We start from the raw sequence: 21,552 nt of genomic DNA, 5'->3' as shown, positions 1-21,552 counted from the left end.
TGATGGCATTCACTGTGGGCGCAGTGGGGGTGATTCCCAGGGTAGGCAAGGGAAATTTTAGTGGCTCTCTGGGTGGGCGCAGGCTAAGGATGTCAGTACCACTGAGGGGTGAGGCACAGGGGTGCAGAGTACATGTTGGCAGCAACAAGTTGCCGGCTCCTGCCAGTCACGCTTTGGAGTCCTTCAGGGAGTCACCGCCTGTGGCTCCCCCTTTAAGCTGGGTGTGCTGTCTTCCCTTCTCTAGCCCTCCGTCCAGGGCAGGGGCAGAGGGTCACGCTGGGCTGCTGCTGTCGCTGTGCTGCCGGGTCACTGCGGCGCTGCTGGTCCCCGCTGTCAGTCACCGCCGGGGGAAGCGCGTCTCTTCCCTCTACAGCCGCCGGCTCTCGTTGCCGCTGTCAATCACCGCCGGGCAGCCTCGCACTCCGTCCCGGCGCGTCCTCCTCTCTCTCCTCCCTGCGTTGCCGGCCAGCCGTGACGATGCCGCGCCTCCGTCCTGCTTCAGCTTCCCTGCGCTCCGGGTAGGTACGGCTCTGTCTCCCCCTCTGCTATCGCGCTCTTCACGTGGAGACTCCCTCTGCCTCGATCTCTCCTCTCCGACCCCTCCTTCCTTGCACTCCGCTCCTCCTTTCTTCCAGCCCCGCGCCACTTGTAACACTATCTTCTGCCTGGCAACAGGCTAGGCCGACCCCCGCCATTTCGCGCCCTGCTGAGCCACCAATCAAAGCGGTCCCTCGCTCAAGTGGGCTACAGCTGAGCCCCGGGTCCCTGGCCACCATCTTGACAAAGGGCAGGCTGCCCATCCATGGTGTTCCGGGGCATAAGGTACCCCAATTCTAGAGTGCCACATAAACATATGGTAATGAGCCCAAACAGCCCTTCACACCCCTCTCCACCCCCTGTTCGTAGTGTACACATTTCATGCGGAATTTGGCCGTGCATCCCGCTCGCACATGCGCAGAGACGCCTCTGCACATGGGCAGACACAAAACATCGGCGGCACGAACGCACGCGGATATTACCGCACCAACCAGAATAAGGGCCCATGTGCACTGCAGGGGGGCAGATGTAACAGGTGCAGAGAGAATTAGATTTGGGTGAGTCATTCTGTGTCTGTGCAGGGAACATACTGGTTGCTTTATTTTCACACTGCAATATTTATCTCACTTTGAAGTAAAACCCCACCCAAATCTAATTTTCTCTGCACAAGTAACATCTGCCCCACCTGCAGTGCACATGGTTTTGTCCATCTAAGAAGGATTTTGTCAGAAAGAGTGAACTAGAATAAGGCCCTTAGTGTCACCCGTCAGCACTGCTACCTTTGACAAATATTGGTGAAAAAATTAAAACAATAATATGAGATATGAGGTGGTCAAAATTGACTGGGAATTTGTGAATTAATGTTATTAATACCGTAGGAACAAAAACAGGACAAAATTCGGTGATTTTATAATTAAATTTAAAAAATCCAAAACCAGATAAAAAACTGGAGGGAGATCAAAAAACGGTACTTGTGAGTTATCTGGACGCCCGATTTTTTGATTGTATGCCTTAAGTTAAGGCATACAATCAGATACGATGCGATGCGATATCGCATCGCATCGCATCGCATCGCATGCGACCATCGGATGCGATGACCCGATTTTTCCATAGGAATCAATGTTAAAATGATTACTATGGAAAAAGGGGTCCTTTTCATACCCCTACTATCCAAGTGGGCATGGAGTTGGATATAAACCTGTGGCGAGCGTAGCGAGCCACCGAGCCCGAAGCGTGGCGAGCGAAGCGAGCCCCGCGAGGGGACGGTATTCCGTGTCCCCTCGCGGGGCTCGCTACGCTCGCCACGCTTCGGGCTCGGTGGCTCGCTACGCTCGCCACAGGTTTATATCCAACTCCATGCCCACTTGGATAGTAGGGGTATGAAAAGGACCCCTTTTTCCCATTGAATTCCATGTTAAAATGGACTCAGTCCATTTTAACATTGATTCCTATGGAAAAATCGGGTCATCGCATCGCATCGCATCGCATCCGATGGTCGCATGCGATGCGATGCGATGTGCCCGATCCGACCCGATTTTGAAATCGGGCGTCCGGATAACTCACAAGTACCCAAAAAACTGAAAAAAGAGGCCCGCTCACATCTCTACCATTTGGGAGCCTCCTAGGGGAGCTGGCAAGTGTGTAACTAGTTCTAGAGCAGGAGGCAGCTATGCTCCCAAGTAGGGAGGCCAATCCTGGGATCGGGATCGGCGGGATCCCGAGATTTTGGCCTAAAATTGCCGGGATTTGAATCCCGGGATTGAAGCTTCCAATCCCGGGATTCCGGGATTAGTAACCCCATTCGTTTTTGTTTAAAGCCGGGCAGCGCTGAGCACCAGAATAAGGCTCAGACGCTGCCCGGCTGACTGTTTCTTACCCCTGGTGCTGCTGTCGGGAGTTGGGAGGGACTGAGTGCTATGCTGACAAGCATGGCGGTGCCCAGGCTGCGCAGCTTGACCCCTGACATCACGTCACGCTGCGCAGCCTGGCCGCTGCTCTGCCTGTCAGCACAGCACACTGTCCCAAAGCCGGACAGACGACCGCTGTGACGCCCCCAGCCTTCCGCCCACCCGCCGGAGATAGCCGTCCTGCTGCTGCCCTGTCACCACCACCCCCGCCGCCGTAAGTGACAGTGCAGGGGGCAGCTTTAGTAAAAATTGATATTGACATCTGGGGGAGGCCAATACCGGGATCCCGGGAATCCTGGGATTGAGGATTTTCCAATCTCGGGATTGAAAAAATGCCCCGGGATTGGCCTCCCTACTCCCAAGTGCACTTCTGGTCTCACAGCAGAATAGCAGGATGGATACGTAGCATAAAAGCCAGGTCAGGTGGGGGCGGGGAGATTCATTTGGACCCTTGAGTAATATAAAAAAATATGGCTATCATAGTTGCCTTTTGAATTGATTTAGCTAATTATTGACCACTTTCCCAAAGGCTTTATTCTTGGTTGGATACATACAGATGATTGGCGAAATGGATTCTGGCAGTTCAGAATACCGACATCTGCATCCTGATGGAGGGAATGCTAATGGGTTAGATGAGTATACTTACTGTACCTTCCCCCTGCCTCCTCTACCCCAAACTCAACATAGCCTAACTATAACCCTCCCCCACAGCCTAACTACCCTATCCTTCCCCGATATTACCTAACCCCCATACCCCACCATCTAAAGGTTGTTGACATTTCAGATGTCGTCATGTGACCAAATCTTAAACACACTCTTAAAGTGTGTTCATGTATGCTTAGTTCCCCACTAATGTATACAAAGTGCCCCCATACACAAAGGCGTAACTACCATAGGTGCAAGGGGTGCAGCTGCTATGGGGCCCAGAGCTGAAGGGGGCCTGTCTTTACTGTCTAAGTAATATGTTTTACATACATTTATCACCATCAGTTGCTAAATAGGGGGCCCTTACAAACTTTTGCTAGGGGGCCTACAAATATCTAGTTACGCCCCTGCCCATACATTTATCAAACTTATATCAATATGCTTCTTATACAACTACTTGTTGCATATGTATGTTCTATTAGCTATTAATAAAAATAAGTCATTAAAAAGTTATTAATAAATATTTTTTTTAATTACATGTAAGTCAGTGAAATTACTGTGAATAAGTAACAGTGATCCCTCATGCTCACAAGTGACATCAGGGTTTTTCTTTTTTAGTACAATGGGAGTTCTATTGACGATGGGATGTTGCTTTGGGCAACCAATAAGATTCTGTTATCTTCTAGAAGGTGCTAAATAAATAAGTAGATTCTGATTCTGAAAATGTGTTGGTACTAAATAACACTGTTGATGCCCTTGGTTTGCATTCTGTACCATTTGCCAACACACTTTGTATGTGATGCTGGATGAAGTTATTTGTGTAGATTCAGTTCATCGTTCTACAGTCTACTCTACACCGAAGTTCTGAAGCTTTTTGTATAAGTCCAACTGCTGCACATTGGGGCTGATTCTGAGGCGGAAGCACCTCCGGTCACGTTTCTGTCTGACTGTAAATGTGTGCTTAATACATTGCGGTAATGCAGGAATCTACCAGTGTCATAGGCGCACGCTGCTCATTTCATTGGAGGGGCGTGTCTATCACCGCCTACTGGGCACCAATGCAAATGCAAACGAAATATAGGAAATGACAATAAATAGATATATCCACATAAACATTATCCACATATATGTCCATTTTAACTATGCACATTAAGGCAGGTATTTATGATTATAAATTATAATCATATACAGTATAGTCCACCCTGCTTGCCGCCCCCCCCCCCCCCCCTTCCAGGTTGCACTGCAGCAAATAGTGCTCTACTCCCCAGAGTGAGTCCCTCCCAGCCCCACAGTCCGAACATGGCAATGTCCAGTGACTTAGAGACTGTGTGGACAGTGCAGTCACTCACTACTGCAGTGGTGGACACACACTCACACACACACACACACACTGGTCACCAGTCTGAGTGTGTCCACCTCTACAGTAGTGACCACAGTTGGGGCCACAGCAGGGTGCACTTCCAGACTGCATCCCTGCCACTCACCATCCCTTGCTGGCTCCGAATACCCTTAGGGGTAAGGATTCATCCTTCTTTTTTACATGTATATGTTATTTGCACAATAAATTTGAAAATACTTTGAAATCTATTCTCTGGCGCCTGGTAAAATGATCACACCCAACTACTTCCCATACATTCTTAAGGTCCGAGGGAGACCTGAAAGGGATAACCAGAAGGCTGCCTAAGAAGGAGCGCAGGACAATTTGTACTCAAATTCACTACTCCAGTAATGATGCATATGCCCCCTGGTCAGTATGGACCAGGGCCTTTTAGACAATGGATCTTGAAAGAAAACTAGAATCAATCTTTTTGAAAGTGTTTCCAACGGATAGAAAAAATGAATCAACTCAAAGAAATGAACACCTTACATTAAAGACTTGATAGAGAAAATACTGTATTGATATAATGTACCGATTAACAACTTAAAGTACATTCTGTAAGCCCAACATATCAAATTCACATTACAGTTTCCAGATCGTAGACTGTTGGTTGGTAAAACAAAAAATGCTCATTTTCAAGGGGGCCCCCGAGATTTCGACTGCCTAGAGGCCTCTGTAGGGTTTAATCCGACACTGCCCACGGTGAGAAAACAATGTTGACAAAAATGTTTACCTCCTGCTTTCCCTGCCACAAAACCTACAAGAAATTGTAGAATACTTCTGTTTGTTTAAGAATAGCCTGTCGAGTCACATATAGGCCCTTAATCAGATCTGATCGCAGTACAAGTTTGTTCTTAAAAGGGGCTAAACCATGTGCACTGCAGGTGGGGTAGATGTAACATGTATAGAGAGAGTTAGATTTGGGTGAGTTATTTTGTTTCTATGCAGGGTAAATACTGGCTGCATTATTTTTGCACTGCAATTTAGATTTCAGTTTCAACACACCCCACCCAAATGTAACTCTGCACTTGTTACATCTGCCCCACCTGCAGTGCACATGGTTTTGCCCATTTTGAGAACAAATTTGTACTGCGATCAGATCTGAATAAGGGCCGTAGTCTAAATGGAAACTGTGTGTGTATGTGTGTGTGTGTGTGTGTGTGTGTGTGGGGGGGGGGGCTGTTTACACATCTCTGTGATCAGCACATTCGGGTGTTTGTTTTTTGTTAATAAGGTTTAAATAACCAGTTTTGTGACATTGAAGCTTGCTGTTACCCAGGGTACCAGGGACTGTTCTGGCTGGCGGTCGGAACACTGCGCCAAGCCGCCTGTATCAGTAGGCCTCTTATCCTCATTTATATTTATAGATTTATTCTTTTGATCAAGTCTGTTCCTAGAAGAGACAGTACGGTAACCACCAAACCACGTGTTCTTGAAACATTTAGCACTAGGCCACTGAATTATTTATTAATGTACTATTGATTGCTCAGCCTTTCATCATTAACTACATTAAGTCCTGTATCCTTTGAAATGTCTCCCAAACAGTTATTCATAAGCATAAAATAGTCTCAAAATCTTCTTAAGCAAACCGGCATGTCACTTTACATCTGATTGTCATGCCCTATTGGGTAAATATACATAGAGATATTCTGAGGAGTAAGCGGACGGAACACTTTAGCTTCCGCTCCCTGAGGATCCTTCTACATCTGTACAACTTGTACGTCATCCTGGGATTTGTGTGGAGGGCAGAACGACTGGAATTTATTACAGTAAGAAACTGTAGCAAACTGACAATACCTAGTGTACAGTACCATTTAAACACTGTCATTTTTTTTACATTTATTTGAAATGGCCTAAGAATTCTCTTTCGGTCCTAATGGGTTAATGAAACCTTTGTAATACATAGTGAAAACCTGGCCAGTCATAACGATTTGTTTAATTTCGTTATCCACCCACACTTTTTTTTCCTAGTCGATACATATGACCGCGCCTCCCAAAATTAGGTGGCGGTACCCCCTTTTTAACCACTGTAGGGTTATGGCCAGTGCTCGAGGAGCTGCTGGCCATGCCCTCTGTCCCCCTCTTCAGCCTGAAATTAGGGGGAGTAGCCTAATGGTTAGGGAGCATTGTCTATTATTGCGGTACTTTCGTGAGGCCATGCCCCTGTTTTTGTCACTGTGGGGGCATGGCCTGCCCTGTGTAAGCTTCTGTTCATGCTCCCAGCCCCTCTGACTCTCACAGAATAGATGCTGTGTGCATGCAAGTAGCAGGTGGGACAATCTATCCCCCCCTTCCCCCCCACACATACACACCTACACTAAAACAACAGGACTGTCCCATGAAAATCAGGATAGTTGGGAGGTATGGGTAGACCCTAGCATTGGCTCTTGGAAAAAAATGGAGGCGCCCCCTTTTGTGGAAGCGGAGCTGATTACCGCCCCAAATGGCTGTCAATCAGCTAATGTCTACAGACTCACTACATGCGAGGATGCAGCACCTGCTGCACATGTGCAGTAATGGTCCTGTATATGCACAGCTTTCCGATAATTGGAATCTGTGTGTCCTTTGTCATACCATCTGAGCCTGAATTAGGCCCAATAAGCCTAGAATATCACTGGGGAACATATGAAGTCCCTATTTCCAATACACCTGCCCATACTAATATACCCACATCTGACAAGCTGTGTGCTCCAGGTTTTAGAGACTAGAGTTGGAATAAGGCAATCTATACTTCCTCTCTTGGCAAACTAATCCGCTCTATCGGATTTCAGGATCACTTATATGCGGATGATACTCAAATCTATCTATCAACCCCAGAGTTGTCACCAGTGGTCTTGGGCCGAGTCTCTGAATGTCTCTCTGCCATCTCATCTTGGATGTCTTCTCACCACCTCAAACTCAATATTTCCAAAACGGAATTACTAAGAACAGTTACCATCCTGACATCTCCATCACTGTTGACAACTCGACAATCTACCCTACCCCACAAGCTCGTTGCTTAGGGGTCACCCTTGACTCTACACTGTCCTTTGTTCCCCACATTCAATCTGTTCATGTTACATGCATCTAAAAATCGTCCAAAATATGACCCTATCTCACACAAGACACTACTAAATCTCTTATCCATGAACTCATTATATCCCGCATTGATTATTGCAATAGTCTTTTAACTGGTCTTCCCAAGAACAGACTCTAGCCACTGCAATCCATTTTAAATGCTGCTGCTAGGCTGATCTTTCTTGCAAGACGCTCATCGTCTGCTGATCCGCTCTGCCAGTCCCTCCATTGGTTACCTGTATCTTACCGTATTCAATATAAAACACTTCTACTCGTATATAAAGCTATTAACCATACTGCACCAGCATACATCTTTTTACTTATCACAAAATATCTCCCATCTCGACCACTCCGCTCTGCACAAGATCTGCGATCACTAGCTCCCATTCAATATTACAGGACTTTTATCGGGCTGCTCCCATCCTATGGAATGCCCTTCCACGCACAATAAAACTCTCCACTAGCCTCCAAACTTTCAAGCGTTCCCTGAAAACTCACCTCTTCAGGCAAGCCTATCATATTTAAGTTCTACACGCATAACCCTCTGAGGCACTTATGTATTTATATAGCTTTCCTTCTGGACCTACTAGCTTTGCTATTACTGATGGCTGTCCTTGTGTTTCCCTCCTATGTCCCTATAGATTGTAAGCTTGCAGCAGGGCCCTCCTACCTCCAAGTCTGTCTGTTGTTACCCAGTTTGTTTTATCACTGTCTACTATTGTAAAGCACAATGGAATCTGCTGCGCTTTATAAGAAATTGTAAATAAATAAATGAGTACCGCAGATCAATGTGAAGGAGAAACGGTACTTGTTTCCTAGCACGGCCACAATCTTAAGTAATTGTGTCCCTTAATTAAGGGACACGATTACCCCGATGGACCCGATTTCTTTTGAAATCAGGTCCATTTTGCCGGCTAGGAAACAAAAATCGGGGGCATCGCGTCGGTCGGGACCATTAACATTGGTCCCGACGCGACCGACGCGATGCCCCCGATATTTGCATTGACTTCAATGTTAAAAAATTTTTTAACATTGAAATCTTGTCGGGAACGGTAAAATATCGGGGGCATCGCGTCGGTCGGGACCATTAACATTGGTCCCGACGCGATGCGACGCGATGCACCCGATTTTTACATAGGATTCAATGTTAAAAATTTTTTTAACATTGAAATGGTGTAAAAATGTAAAAAAATGTGAAATGGGTCAATATGACCCATTTCACATTATAAATGTCCCCGTCGTCGCCCCACGATAGACGGCAACCCGAAGCGTGGCGAGCGCAGCGAGCCCGCGAGGGGCGGCGGTACGCGTCCTCCGACCTTTTCATGCCCTACTATCCACTAGGGCGTGGAGTGAGAATAGAATAGTGTGGCGAGCGCAGCGAGCCACCGAGCCCGAAGCGTGGCGAGCGCAGCGAGCCCCGCGAGGGGACGCGGATACCTTCACAGGTAAACGCGTCCCTTCGCGGGCTTCACAGGTGTCCGTGGCGACGCGGACACCTGTGAAGCCCGCGAAGGGACGCGATTACCTGTGAAGGTATCCGCGTCCCCTCGCGGGGCTCGCTGCGCTCGCCACGCTTCGGGCTCGGTGGCTTGCTGCGCTCGCCACACTATTCTATTCTCACTCCACGCCCTAGTGGATAGTAGGGCATGGAAAGGTCGGAGGACGCGTACCGCCGCCCCTCGCGGGCTCGCTGCGCTCGCCACGCTTCGGGTTGCCGTCTATCGTGGGGCGCTGTGTACGCGCTTCAATTTGGGGGGGTTTGGAATTTTTTTCATTCAATCCAATGTAAAATTGGGTCCCAGGGACCCAATTTACATTGGATTTAATGAAAAAATCGGCTCAAAAATCGGTCGGTCGCGTCGATCGCATCGCATGCGACCAAATCGTATGCGATGCGATCGACCCGATTTTTTTCAGCACGACCACCCCGATCTTAATCAGTGTGGCCGTGCTAGGAAACAAGTACCCACAGAAGTTTTGCAATCCAATATGCCCCACATTAGTAATATGTTTGGTAGATGCCCAATGCTAAGGGAACGGCACAGGGATGGCCTCCTCTCTCATCTCCCGCCACAGGGCAAAATGTTTGAGGACACATCTGTACTTGCGTGTATTCAATTCTGGAGCATGTGCAGTGGAAAAACACTCAAGATTTTCTCCAAAACCCAGGATATGCTCAACACAGAGTAGTCTGCTAACCTCATAATTATAAGAGTGTATATATATATATATATATATATATATATATATATATATATGTTAGCAGTAAGGAGTGCATAGTGCACCTGCAAACCCCCTGTGCTAAGCTGCTAACATCACAGCAAGTCCAGGGGTGTATAGTGTCTTATTGTATGCAGCACTGTAGTAAGTCCAGTAACATGCCCAGCACTACTATTACCCAGTCACTGCTGTTCCGGTATCCTCTGATCTGTTTTGATTGGTTACTACAGGTTATGTCATGTGCACTTTGCACCATGTTGGTCAATAACCCCATTTGTACTGACTTATATTTATTCATGCGTTCAGCTTATGGAATGTTTGCCTAGCGTCTATCGATTTGTATGCAATTATGTAAATAAATACCAACTATACTGTGTATAGATGAATACAATACTGTGATTCTTGGCCCTTATTCTGGTTCACTCGCAAAGGCAAATTCCTTCTCAAATGGACAGATCCATGTGCACTGCTAGGGGGGGCAGATGTAACATGTGCAGAGAGAATTAGATTCGGATGAGTTATTTTGTTTCTGTGCATGGAAATACTGACTGCTTTATTTTTACACTGCAATATAGTTCTCACTTTGAAGTAAAATCCCACTCAAATCTAATTCTCTCTGCACATGTTACATCTGCCCCACCTGCAGTGCACATGGTTGTGTCCATTTGAGAAGGAATTTGCCTTTGCGCGTGAACCTTTTGGAGCGTTTCTGTGGGAGTTTGTGCCCGTTCATTCTGTAGAGCATGTATGAGGTCAGGCACTGATGTTGGCAGAGAAGGCCTGACTCGAAGTCTCTATTACAGTTCATCCCAAAGGAGCTTTATGCGGTTGAGGTCAGGGCTCTGTGCGAGCCAATCAAGTTCTTCCACACCAAACTCACATTGGCTCAGTAAGCAGCTGAAACTCTGCCCCGCCGAATTCCCCCCTGAAACTCCTCGGTACCATGCGAGGGGATGTATTCGCTAACACACCTCCTCGCATGCCTCAGCTGGCAGGACAAATTATTTGATGGTCGACGACTAGTCAGAACTAACTTTTATTTCCTCCATAAATCGCAGAAGATGGGGTAGGCGCTGACTTCCTGTGATGCCAGCCGCCCGCCCCTGGCCGGCATAGGCCTGAGAATGTCCAGTGTTTTCATGGGGACAGCCATAAAGCGCTGGGCGTTCCCATGGGTAAGCCCGTGCCCCGCCTCCGTCCGCCCGCCGTCCCACCCTCCCCCCAACAGACGGCCCGGCAAGTGTGTGCAGTAACTCGCTGAAGCCGTTTGTTACCGGGGTCCGCCCAATGCGGAAATATGCGCTTGCGCATTACCCCCCACCATCAGTATCATAAATGTTTGCAAATGGAGACAGCGTGGAACCCAGTTCCTGATAGTGTCAAATTTAATTAGAGGGTCAGGAACTGAGTTCCTGCTGGAAAATAGCATTGGATATACAGAAACACCGAATGCTGATTAAGCAGTGAGGTAGACATAAACCACTGAAGGGTTCCTGCAGGCTGCACTTAGCTAGTCATGTGTTATGGTAATGAAGGTGGGCGTAAGGCCTATCAGAGCAGGGGGGAGGGATTAGAAAGGATAGGAATGATCACATGCTAGAGTAATCTGCCTCTGTCCTGAGAAGCCCCACCCACCCTTCCCTGTTTTCTTCTTCGGCGGCGGTAAAGAAAGGTCATCTTTAATAGCTCTGTGTGTATGTAGATAGTGGGTGCACTCTCCCTTGACATCGATTGTCATGGGCCATGCTTCTGCACGGGGGATGGCCACACCACCTGCCTGGGTGGTTTACCAGGAGAGTGATCACCAGCGATGTGTGTATGCACACATGTGTGTATGGTGATGTTTAACCCCCACTTTCCTCTATTGACTGTTCTTTGGTGCCGCCACCATTTATAGTTATATAGTTAATTTTTCAAAATAAATTTTGACATTCATTTTGAAACACCAGCACTTGTGTCTGTGTCTTTATTTTAGGTTAAGTTATTAGTTAAGTTTAGGTTAAGCTATGGTTAAGTGTGTTTCATTTTTAAAGTGTGGGCCTGGGGATACCGATGCTGAGTTTATGTATATACTTGAATATAAGCATAAGTACCCAGTCATTCATATTACAGTCACATGTATAATCAGCTACATAATTCATGCACACCCCGGTACATAGAGACGAGTCCTGCCTCATCTTCTCCGTGATTGCGATATTCCTGACTCAATTGCCTAGTAAGATATTGTTATTGTAGGCCACTCCCTTGTGTAGAATATGTTGATGCTACAGTATATAGTAAAGCATAATAATAGATAACTACCATAATACGTGACAAATTCATTACCCTTCAGTCAATTCTATGCTCCCTCGTAATTTGCACACCCATGGAAATCGCTTTGCCCATGTATTTAGTCATACAAGTTAATAGCACATTCTTCCTCAGCAGTTGGCGCACAGTGGTGCCCATTCCTATATACAGTATAATAAGCCACCTGCTCCGAAGCCTGCAAAAGACAACACTATGGCATCTTAAGTCTCCCGCAGACTTCCCAAACACACACGTATTCCCCAGCCCAGTGTCCCGGAGCATTAAATCTAAGAGCTATTGATTGTACAGAGCAGATCTGAGTCAGTGAGTCTTCAATATTTAATAGCATTGCTGATTTGTGAGGCTGGCTGTGTTCAAAGGATCCAGATCCTTTTGTTTTTACTCGTCCTACGGTTTGTTCATCCTTGGATGGAAATCAGGGCATGATCAGACGGCAAAAAATGTCAACCAGTCAGCAGCCTAGGTTTTTCTGTCGGATCTCCAGTTTTGTGGATGGTGTGTAATGTTATTTTTTGCAGTCCTCATCCCGTGTCTGTGAAGCTGTGCTGCCATGTGCATGGGAAGGGCTTCACCTCAATCATATCACAGACTCTTTGAGCTTCCAGCAAATGTGAAAGATGAAAAAAGATAGCAAAGGATAATGTAATTCTAGATTGCATCTGTGTTTGTGAGGCCAAATGAGGAAGAAATGTCAGATCTCTGAGTCGGACCTAATGCTGTCTCTGCCACTGTTCTCGCTGTGTATTTTATACAGGAAGTTGTAGCCATATAACGCGCAATCTGTTGTATATGCATACTACATTTTTACTATAGGGATTGTGGTTTCCCTGGTTACCATGGCAGCTGCAGGTGGTTGGAGAAAAGGCAATGGGCCTGATTCAGGATGGATTGCAAATGTTAAGCTTCTTGCAGCAGTTTATCATATACAACCCCTACCAATGCAAATGCAGGAGGAGGTGCATATCACCCCTTACCTGAACACCACCTTCTACCTGCATGCAGTGCCGGCTCTACCACTAGGCAGCTTTAGGTGGCTGCCTAGGGCGCCGGGATCTGGGGGGCGCCACCAAGTCTGCAAATCAAAAATTCAAGGCTGTCTATGAGGAGCCTTGTTGTACTTAATGCAGGTGGTGGCAGTGGAACTTCTAAGACCTCTATACTTTCCCTTGAGTCATACTTCCTACATTGCTGCCCCTCCTCCTTGTACTCTGTTGTGGGTGGCAAAGGGGAGGGTGCAGAGGACCTCGAGGGAAAGCAGGGGACTTGGCCACCTTCCCTACCAGCATACCACTTCCTACCTGCATGCCATCTCATACCTGCATACCACCCCTACCTGCATCTTATCCCCAACCTGCATTCCACCCCTTTACTCACACCACCTCCTACCCGCATACCACCTCATACCTGCTTACCACCCCCTGCATACCACCCCATCGAATATCAATGTTTCCAAAACCTCGATCGTTGGTACCTAGTGCTTGATGTTTTGGCCATCGATAGTGGATGGTTAAATAGTTTTCAGCCATCAATGGATGGCATCTGATGGCAATGTTTTTTTAATTATTAATGTCTTTCCTGTCCCCGTGTCCCGTCCCTCTCTGCCTTCTACCACTGCCGCTGTGCCACTCTCTCCCCGCCTGCTAATCAGCGATTCAGATTAGCGTCGGGCAGCCAGCCTATGATATGTGCGCTACTCTGAATCGCTGATTAGCGACCGTATCCATATTCCGACATCCCCAGTCCCTACCTCCTCCATCCGTCCCTCCTCACCAGCGCAATGGTGAAATTGAACACACATGTTTGGTCAGTGTCTGCAGCCGGCCACCGAGAGGTGCGCGCTTGCACAGAAGAAACTTTAACTAAATCACTCAAAGGTTTTTCTGCACATGCATGGCTATTCGATAGTGGGAATCATCAATTGTAGATGATAGAATACTTTATCACCATCGATGGTTCTGCTCAAAAAGCCATCAATGCAACCATTGATGGGGGATGTGTTGATGCCCATCTCTACTGGCAAATCTTACTGCACTTTTGGTATTGTTCGCAGCACAGGAGGACTTGATGGAGGCGGGAGCTACACGGGAGTCAGGGGGCGGAGCTACATGGGAGTTAGGGAGGGGACGGAGCTACCCTGGCTCAGGATACTGCTCATATAGCTGCTGTTGCTGTCGGAGAGAGAGAGGAGGGGCAGCTCCCCATCCAAACCCGGCCATGCCCAGTCAGTGATATTATCCACTGTTCCTAAGGCAAGAGTGAGTGGAGGGAGTACTACTGTGTGTGTTTTTTATTGTGAACTTAAGTATGCATATCTCCCAACTGTCCCGCTTTTCCCAGGAATGACCCTTTTTTTTGGGACGTTCCCACATCCCGTCCAAGTCAGGCAGTGTCCCGCAGTGAGGGTGGGGCAGTTGGGAGTCCCCGCCTCTTCCCTGTGAATAGATGCTGAGTGCATGTGCACAGCGTCTATTCCTGCAGCCTGATGGGCTGGGGACATAGCCTGCAGCTCCCATAGCCGCTAGCCATGCCCCCACAGCGCCAAAATGGGGGGCTTTACCTTGTGCCAATAGGCCACGTCCCCTTGTCATGAGGGCACGCCCCCCAAATTTTGGGTGCACTCCTCCAGCACGCAGAGCATCCCTTCTCCTAATAGCTCAATAATGGGAGGTATGAGTATGTAAGGTGGGTTAGCGTTAGGCTGGGGGATGGAGGGTTAGATTGAGGTATAGCAGGGGACATAGAGTTAGGCTGCTGGGGGGGTCCTTCGAATTAGGCGAGGGTTAGGCCACAGGGCAAGTGAGTGTGTCAGTGTGATAGACTGCAGGGCACATGGTGAGGGAGCGCGTCAGTGTGCTAGAGCGTAGGGTGAGGGAGAGTGTCAGTGTGATAGAGCACAGGCCACAGGGTTAGGGAGTGCGTCAGTGTGATTTAGTGCAGAATGGGGAAGCAAGTCAGTGTGATTTAGCACAGGCCGCAGGATGAGGGAGCGTGTCAGTGTGATTTAGTGCAGGCAGCAGGGTGAGGGAGTGCGTCAGTGTTATAGAGCGCAGGCCACAGGGTGAGGGAGTGCATCAGTGTTATAGAGAGCAGGCCGCAGGGTGAGGGAGTGTGTCAGTGTGATTTAGCGCAGGCCGCATGTCAGTGTTATAGAGCACAGGCCACAGGGTGAGGGAGCGTGTCAGTGTGATTTAGCACAGCCTGCAGGATGAGGGAGCATGTCAGTGTGATTTAGCACAGGCCGCAGGATGAGGGAGCATGTCAGTGTGATATAGCGCAGGCCGCAGGATGAGGGAGCATGTCATTGTGATTTACCGCAGGCCGCAGGGTGAGGGACCATGTCGGTGTTATAGAGCGCAAGCCGCATGGTGAGGGAGTGCATCAGTGTTATAGAGCGCAGGCCACAGGGTGAGGGAGTGCATCAATGTTATAGAGAGCAGGCCACAGGGTGAGGTAGTGTGTCAGTGTGATTTAGCGCAGGCCGCATGTCAGTGTTATAGAGCACAGGCCACAGGGTGAGGGAGTGCATCAGTGTTATAGAGCACAAGCCGCATGGTGAGGGAGTGCATCAGTGTTATAGAGCGCAGGCCACAGGGTGAGGGAGTGCATCAGTGTTATAGAGCACAGGCCACAGGGTGAGGGAGCGTGTCAGTGTGATTTAGCACAGCCTGCAGGATGAGGGAGCACGTCAGTGTGATTTAGCACAGGCCGCAGGATGAGGGAGCACGTCAGTGTGATTTAGCGCAGGCCGCAGGATGAGGGAGCGTGTCAGTGTGATTTAGCACAGGCCGCAGGATGAGGGAGCATGTCAGTGTGATTTAGCACAGGTCGCAGGATGAGGGAGCGCATCAGTGTGATTTAGCACAGGCTGCAGGATGAGGGAGCATGTCATTGTGATTTACCGCAGGCCGCAAGGTGAGGGAGCGTGTCAGTGTTATAGAGTGCAAGCCGCATGGTGAGGGAGCACGTTATTGTGATGTAGCGCAGGCCGCAGGGTGAGGGAGCGCATCAGTGTTATAGAGCACAAGCCGCATTGGGGAGGGAGCACATCATTGTGATTTAGCGCAGGCCGCAGGGTGAGGGAGTGTGTCAGTGTTATAGAGCGCAGGCCGTAGGGTGAGGGAGGGCGTCAGTGTTATAAAGCACATGCCGCATGGTGAGGGAGCATGTCTGTGTGATTTAGCAAAGGGCGCGGGGTGAGGGAGCGTGTCATAAGATAAGTGGCAATTATTATATTTCCTACTGTTCAAATGACTATTATTAAATGTCCTGTATGGTATAAGTAAAGCACCTGTCGCGGCATCCTTTGGTGTGTGCTTTATACATATAGTATGTGGTGTGATATAGCGCTCACATGTACATACAGGGCGTGATTCAGGTTGGCTTGCAAAGTACATTTGGTTTGCTAACAGACAAATCCATGTGCACTGCAGGTGCAGAAAGAGTTAGATTGGGATGGAGTGTGTACTTTAAACTGAGATCTACAGTATATTGCTGTGTAAAAATAAAGCAACCCGTATTTACCCTGCACAGAAACAAAATAACTCACCCAAATCTAAAGGTGCTCATACAAGGTGCAAGGGTGCTGTGTGATGTGATGCGTGTTCCCACGGGCATCTCATCGCACAGCACATAAAGTCTGTGCAGCCCGTGCTGTTTGAACTAGCTTCGGATTGCATTGCACGCAAATCGCATGCAATGCGATCTAGTTCAAAGCGCACGGAAATATGTACCGTGTATGGGCACCTTTACTCTCTCTGCACATGTGACATCTGCCCCACCTGCAGTGCACAAGGTTTTGTCCATTAGCAAACCAAATGTGCTTTTGCAAACCAATCTGAACCCCCCCTCAGTACAGTACCTGATGTGGCATGTGCGGTGCATGGTTTAAACTTTGTCTATTAATTACTGTACACCACTTTCCTCAGTGCACATCCCACACACATCCATTCACAAAGTGCATGCATGCACTGTTCTACCGTCCGCACCCGCCTCTCCCTCCTATTCAGCGTCACCTCTCTGCTCACCCCTTATTCTACTTCTCTCCGTGAGCCCAGTGAATCTGTGCAGCAAAAATGTGTCCTTGATTTTCAGTGCTTTGAAGCAGAAGGAGACAATGTTTTATTGATGCAGTTTTTCCTGTATCTAAAGAGTCATGTGTCAGGGCTGCAATATAGGACAAATCGTCTAAGGGCCGCTGCAAGTACAATGAGCTGCACAGTATGAAAAGCCTTCATTTACATACGGAATGCGTTTATTGTGGGGGCCGGCCTTACTGGTTTCCAGCTCTATAATATAATAAAGCCCGACGCAGTCAACAAACTTACCAACTGTGCTCATTTCAATGCAAAGGTTTATTTTTTAATGCTCATACTTTATATATAGTTTGTGAACACAGGACATCCAATTACCTTCGTCATATCCACTGTGCACTATAACTGATATTAATAAAACACAGAAACCAAGGGGAATGAAAAAGAAAAAATAGCTATCAAATTTACAGTATTGCATTTCAGAGTTTTAACCCTTGATCATACTTGCCTATTTTTTAAAAACAGTTTCAGGGAGATTATAGTTGGTAATAGAATTTTGCACAGCGCCCCATTGAGGGGGCGTGTCATGCTCCTCCCAAAGGGCGGGTCTAGTTCCATATATGGAGAGATTGTGAAAAGACATTGTGAATGTGGTACCGAGAAGCGTGGGTGTGTACTGCTGCATCTGAGAGGAATCTTGTAAAATGACTTATATCCAAATGTAGATGATCCCCAAAGCAGTTAGTAAGAGCTACTATACTTGGTAAAGTGCTGGGAAATGGTGCTGATGATTCAATGTAAATGTATCTATCTCTCATTCCTTTTTCCCCAAAAAATGTTACAGTGTAATGTGGGCTAGGTGACATGAGGGAGATAGCTAGACTAATGAGGGAGAGAGGGAGATTGCTGCTATTTCAGGAAGTCTCCTGCAGAATGCAGTAGGGAGGTAACTATGATGTAACAGTGTAATGTGGGCTAGGTGACATGAGGGAGATAGCTAGACTAATGAGGGAGAGAGGGAGATTGCTGCTATTTCAGGAAGTCTCCTGCAGAATGCAGTAGGGAGGTAACTATGATGTAACAGTGTAATGTGGGCTAGGTGACATGAGGGAGATAGCTAGACTAATGAGGGAGAGAGGGAGATTGCTGCTTTTTCAGGAAGTCTCCTGCAGAATGCAGTAGGGTCGGCACTTATGCCCTTGCTTGATACCAGCTTTTCTGGTGTATTCCTCTAAAGAGTCTTTTATAGCTTATCGGGTCTGATTAATACTGGGTCTTATTCAAAGAAGAATGCAATGTTCTGCTACTGAGCATGCGCAACAATTCATGGAAGCCCCTACTGCTCATAATTACGCACAATAACACTAACACTAGATAAGGGGTTTGGGATCCTCAGGCATTACAAGGTGGAGACTGTCCTAAAGTGAACGTAAATGAAAATGTCTGTTTCATGGGCATGATATGTGACTGCCAAGGCGTGTCTGAGAATGCTGCTGCATTCCCAATCGTTTAATCTGCTGCAGCAGAGGCCATGCTTTTTTGGATCTGAAGACAGTGGCTAGAGACCGTATGCCAGAGTTTCCTAAATGCAGTCAGTAAGGTACCTTAATGGTCCAGGCGACATCATCAGTCAATTTAAGCCATGGCTAAATGTAAAACTTAAACTGCACAGCCCATGTACACTCCATTGCATGGAAGAATAAGAGAAGGCTGTGGTTAGCAATTTTGTATTTCGGTAATCGCTATTGAGAGCGTCTGCAATTACAGATGCACCATCTCTGAATCAGGCCCATTGTCCAGACAGTTTCTGTCTGTTTTTCCAATCCATATAAGGCTCTAATGTGTCCCCAGTCTTATGGTGCCCATACACATATGCGATTGGATGCGATGTCCCATATATTATTTTTTTTTACAGCACCTGATATCGTATGGCAGCTGTGATGCTGCTGGGATGCTGGAAGAGGGATGGCAGAAGATATAGGTGTAGTGCAGCGGTGTAGTGCAGAAGGGCTGGCGGGTGCCGGGGGTCAGCGGTGGATGGGAGAGGAGTGCTTCTCCTGCCCAGCAGGAGGTGTGTGCCAGTGGTGTGGCACTGTTTGGCACTGTTTGCACACACCTAGTATCCGACCATATACAAAAAGATGTAGGAGGGAAACTGCGCCTCCTTTAACTACCACCTAATGAAGTTCTCCTGTGTTTACCAAACCCTCTACTCAAGATGTATCACAAATATGGAGAATTTAATCCGGCGCTGTTACTAAAAATATCCGTGACCACCTTCTATCAATATTCAGATGCTGGAGAGCAACACAAGTCTCATCTAACGTTGTTTAATTCAGGTCACTCCTAACAAAAATGTATAACTGACCTTTTAATAAGGCCCTATTTTCATATAAAGGGTTTCTTTCAGGATAACGACCAGCAATTTACTCCTGACTCCTCCCTCTTCTGGCTCTCAACCGTACCTCCCAGTAGAATACTGACCTCATATATGGGCCCTATTTTCATACAAAATGTTTATTTTACACCTCAGGACACAGTAATCAACCACCACGATACAGTACTTCACAATAGTGCATCAATATTTCCTGGCCCTTGGGGCTAAAACTCACCTCTAACAGAGGCCCTATATTCAACCAAAGGTTTCTTTAGACTTCTGTGAAGGAAAATAGGGCCTTATTGAAAGGTCAGTTATACATTTTTTTTAGGAGTGACCTGAATTAAACATCGTTGGATGAGACTTGGTGGTCACGGATACTTAGTAGTATCCGACCATATCGGATGCGATATATTGTGGGTGCTAAAAAGCACCCACGATGTGTTGCTGATGGCTGCATGTACTTGGGCCGTAATCAGGTGAAATTGGGCCCAAATTGCATGGTTTATGAGCAGTGGCGTAACTATGGTGTGGCAGCCCCAGCTGTGGCTTGGGGAAAACAAGTGGTCTCGGGGCGCACTGAAAAATACCTGCTATCCTGTACGAATACACAGTTTGCTGTCACTCAGTAGTAGTGAGCGGCGGTGGCTGTGTACTGTAGCTGCGTACCGTAGGTGACAGCCCACCACCCCCTCCCCAGTCTCCTCACCTCCTCTGCCCTGGGGCCAGCTGGTGTCATTACCCGCATACACTTCCGCTAGTACCCCCTGGTTACGGAAGGCTACAGTATGTAAGTGGATGGGATGTCCTCCCTGTTACGCTGCATGGGCGCCCATCACTCCTGGGGAGCTGCAGCACTACACATGGTGGCACACAGTGGCCCAGATAACTAGTCTGCACCATTGTCGTGTTTTACTGAAGAAGGAGGGGGGAGGGACTGGGGGGTGCCACAATTTTTTTGGCAGGGGGGAGCTACATTTATAGTTACACCACTGTTATGAGGCACTAATAGTGTAAGGAATGGGGTTGAGTTCTAATCGGAAGTAATGATATATTGCATAGTTTGTACCAAGCCTAAATGAGTGATGTTGATTCGAATGGGAGTCTTGAGCAAATAGCAAGTTGACTTTATTGGTTATTGGTTTCCCTGGGTCCTGGAGGGCTTTTATATCCTGCTCCCCCTCCTGAATCTGTCACTGAGGGCTAGTTTATTTTTAGAGGCAAATTCCTTCTCAGATGGACAAAACCATGTGCATTGCAGGTGGGGCAGATGTAACAGGTGCAGATAGAATTAGATTTGGGTGAGTTATTTTGTTTCGGTGCAGGGATACTAACTGACTGCTTTATTTCTACACTGCAATATAGATCTCACTTTAAAGAAAAACCCCAACCAAATCTAATTCTATCTGCACATGTTACATCTGCCCCACCTGCAATGCACATGGTTTTGTCCATTTGAGAAGGAATTTGCCTCTAAGACTGAACTAGAATAAGGCCCTGAGTACTGTGTGTTCAACATTTTACTTTCAACTCTTTCAAATAACCATTTTTCTCATAAAAACACCTTTATAGAATGTCATTGTACTCACTGTATTTATTTCCTCTATTATTGACCTGTGGCATGCTGGAGGCTAGCGATGGTTCACATTATTTAGTACAGAGTTTTTTGCATAGTTATAAAACTGATTTGTGGCTGAATGCCATGACCTGAATAAATACTATTTTTGTCTGGTTCCTACATATGGTGACTGTCCGGACTTGGCTCCACAGATTCAGACTGCTGGTACCCTGGCACATTATCAGTAGACGTGTAATTTATGTGGCGTGGGGTTGCAAGGCCCCTTACCGGGGCTAATGAGGTCACACTAGCTGAAATTACTGCAGACATTGTTTACCTGTATCATATCCAATTAGGCTATTGCCCTACAGATATGGCAAATGCTTGAGCTGTCTCATGTAGTGAGGATGTGACACTTTATCTTTGCCGGAGCGACTGTAGAATGTCAATTGATAGCCTAGTAGAGATGGGACAACACCATGCTCTATGGTTTGGTTGAGGTATATTTAGCTTAAATAGAAAAAGAATGA

The 21,552-nt window shown here is 47.2% G+C and overlaps 1 protein-coding gene across 2 annotated transcripts in view; it reads left to right on the top strand.

Moving 5' to 3' along the window:
• LOC146064665 (ephrin type-A receptor 3-like) overlaps positions 1 to 21,552 on the top strand; it is a 206,167-nt gene that overhangs the window by 88,692 nt on the left and 95,923 nt on the right. The gene's annotated exons all lie outside the window — the stretch shown is intronic.

This window comes from Crinia signifera, chromosome 3 (assembly GCF_055691185.1).
Source record: "Crinia signifera chromosome 3, ASM5569118v1, whole genome shotgun sequence".
NCBI classification, from domain to species: Eukaryota; Metazoa; Chordata; class Amphibia; order Anura; family Myobatrachidae; genus Crinia; species Crinia signifera.
This window is presented reverse-complemented; position numbering and strand designations above follow the sequence as displayed.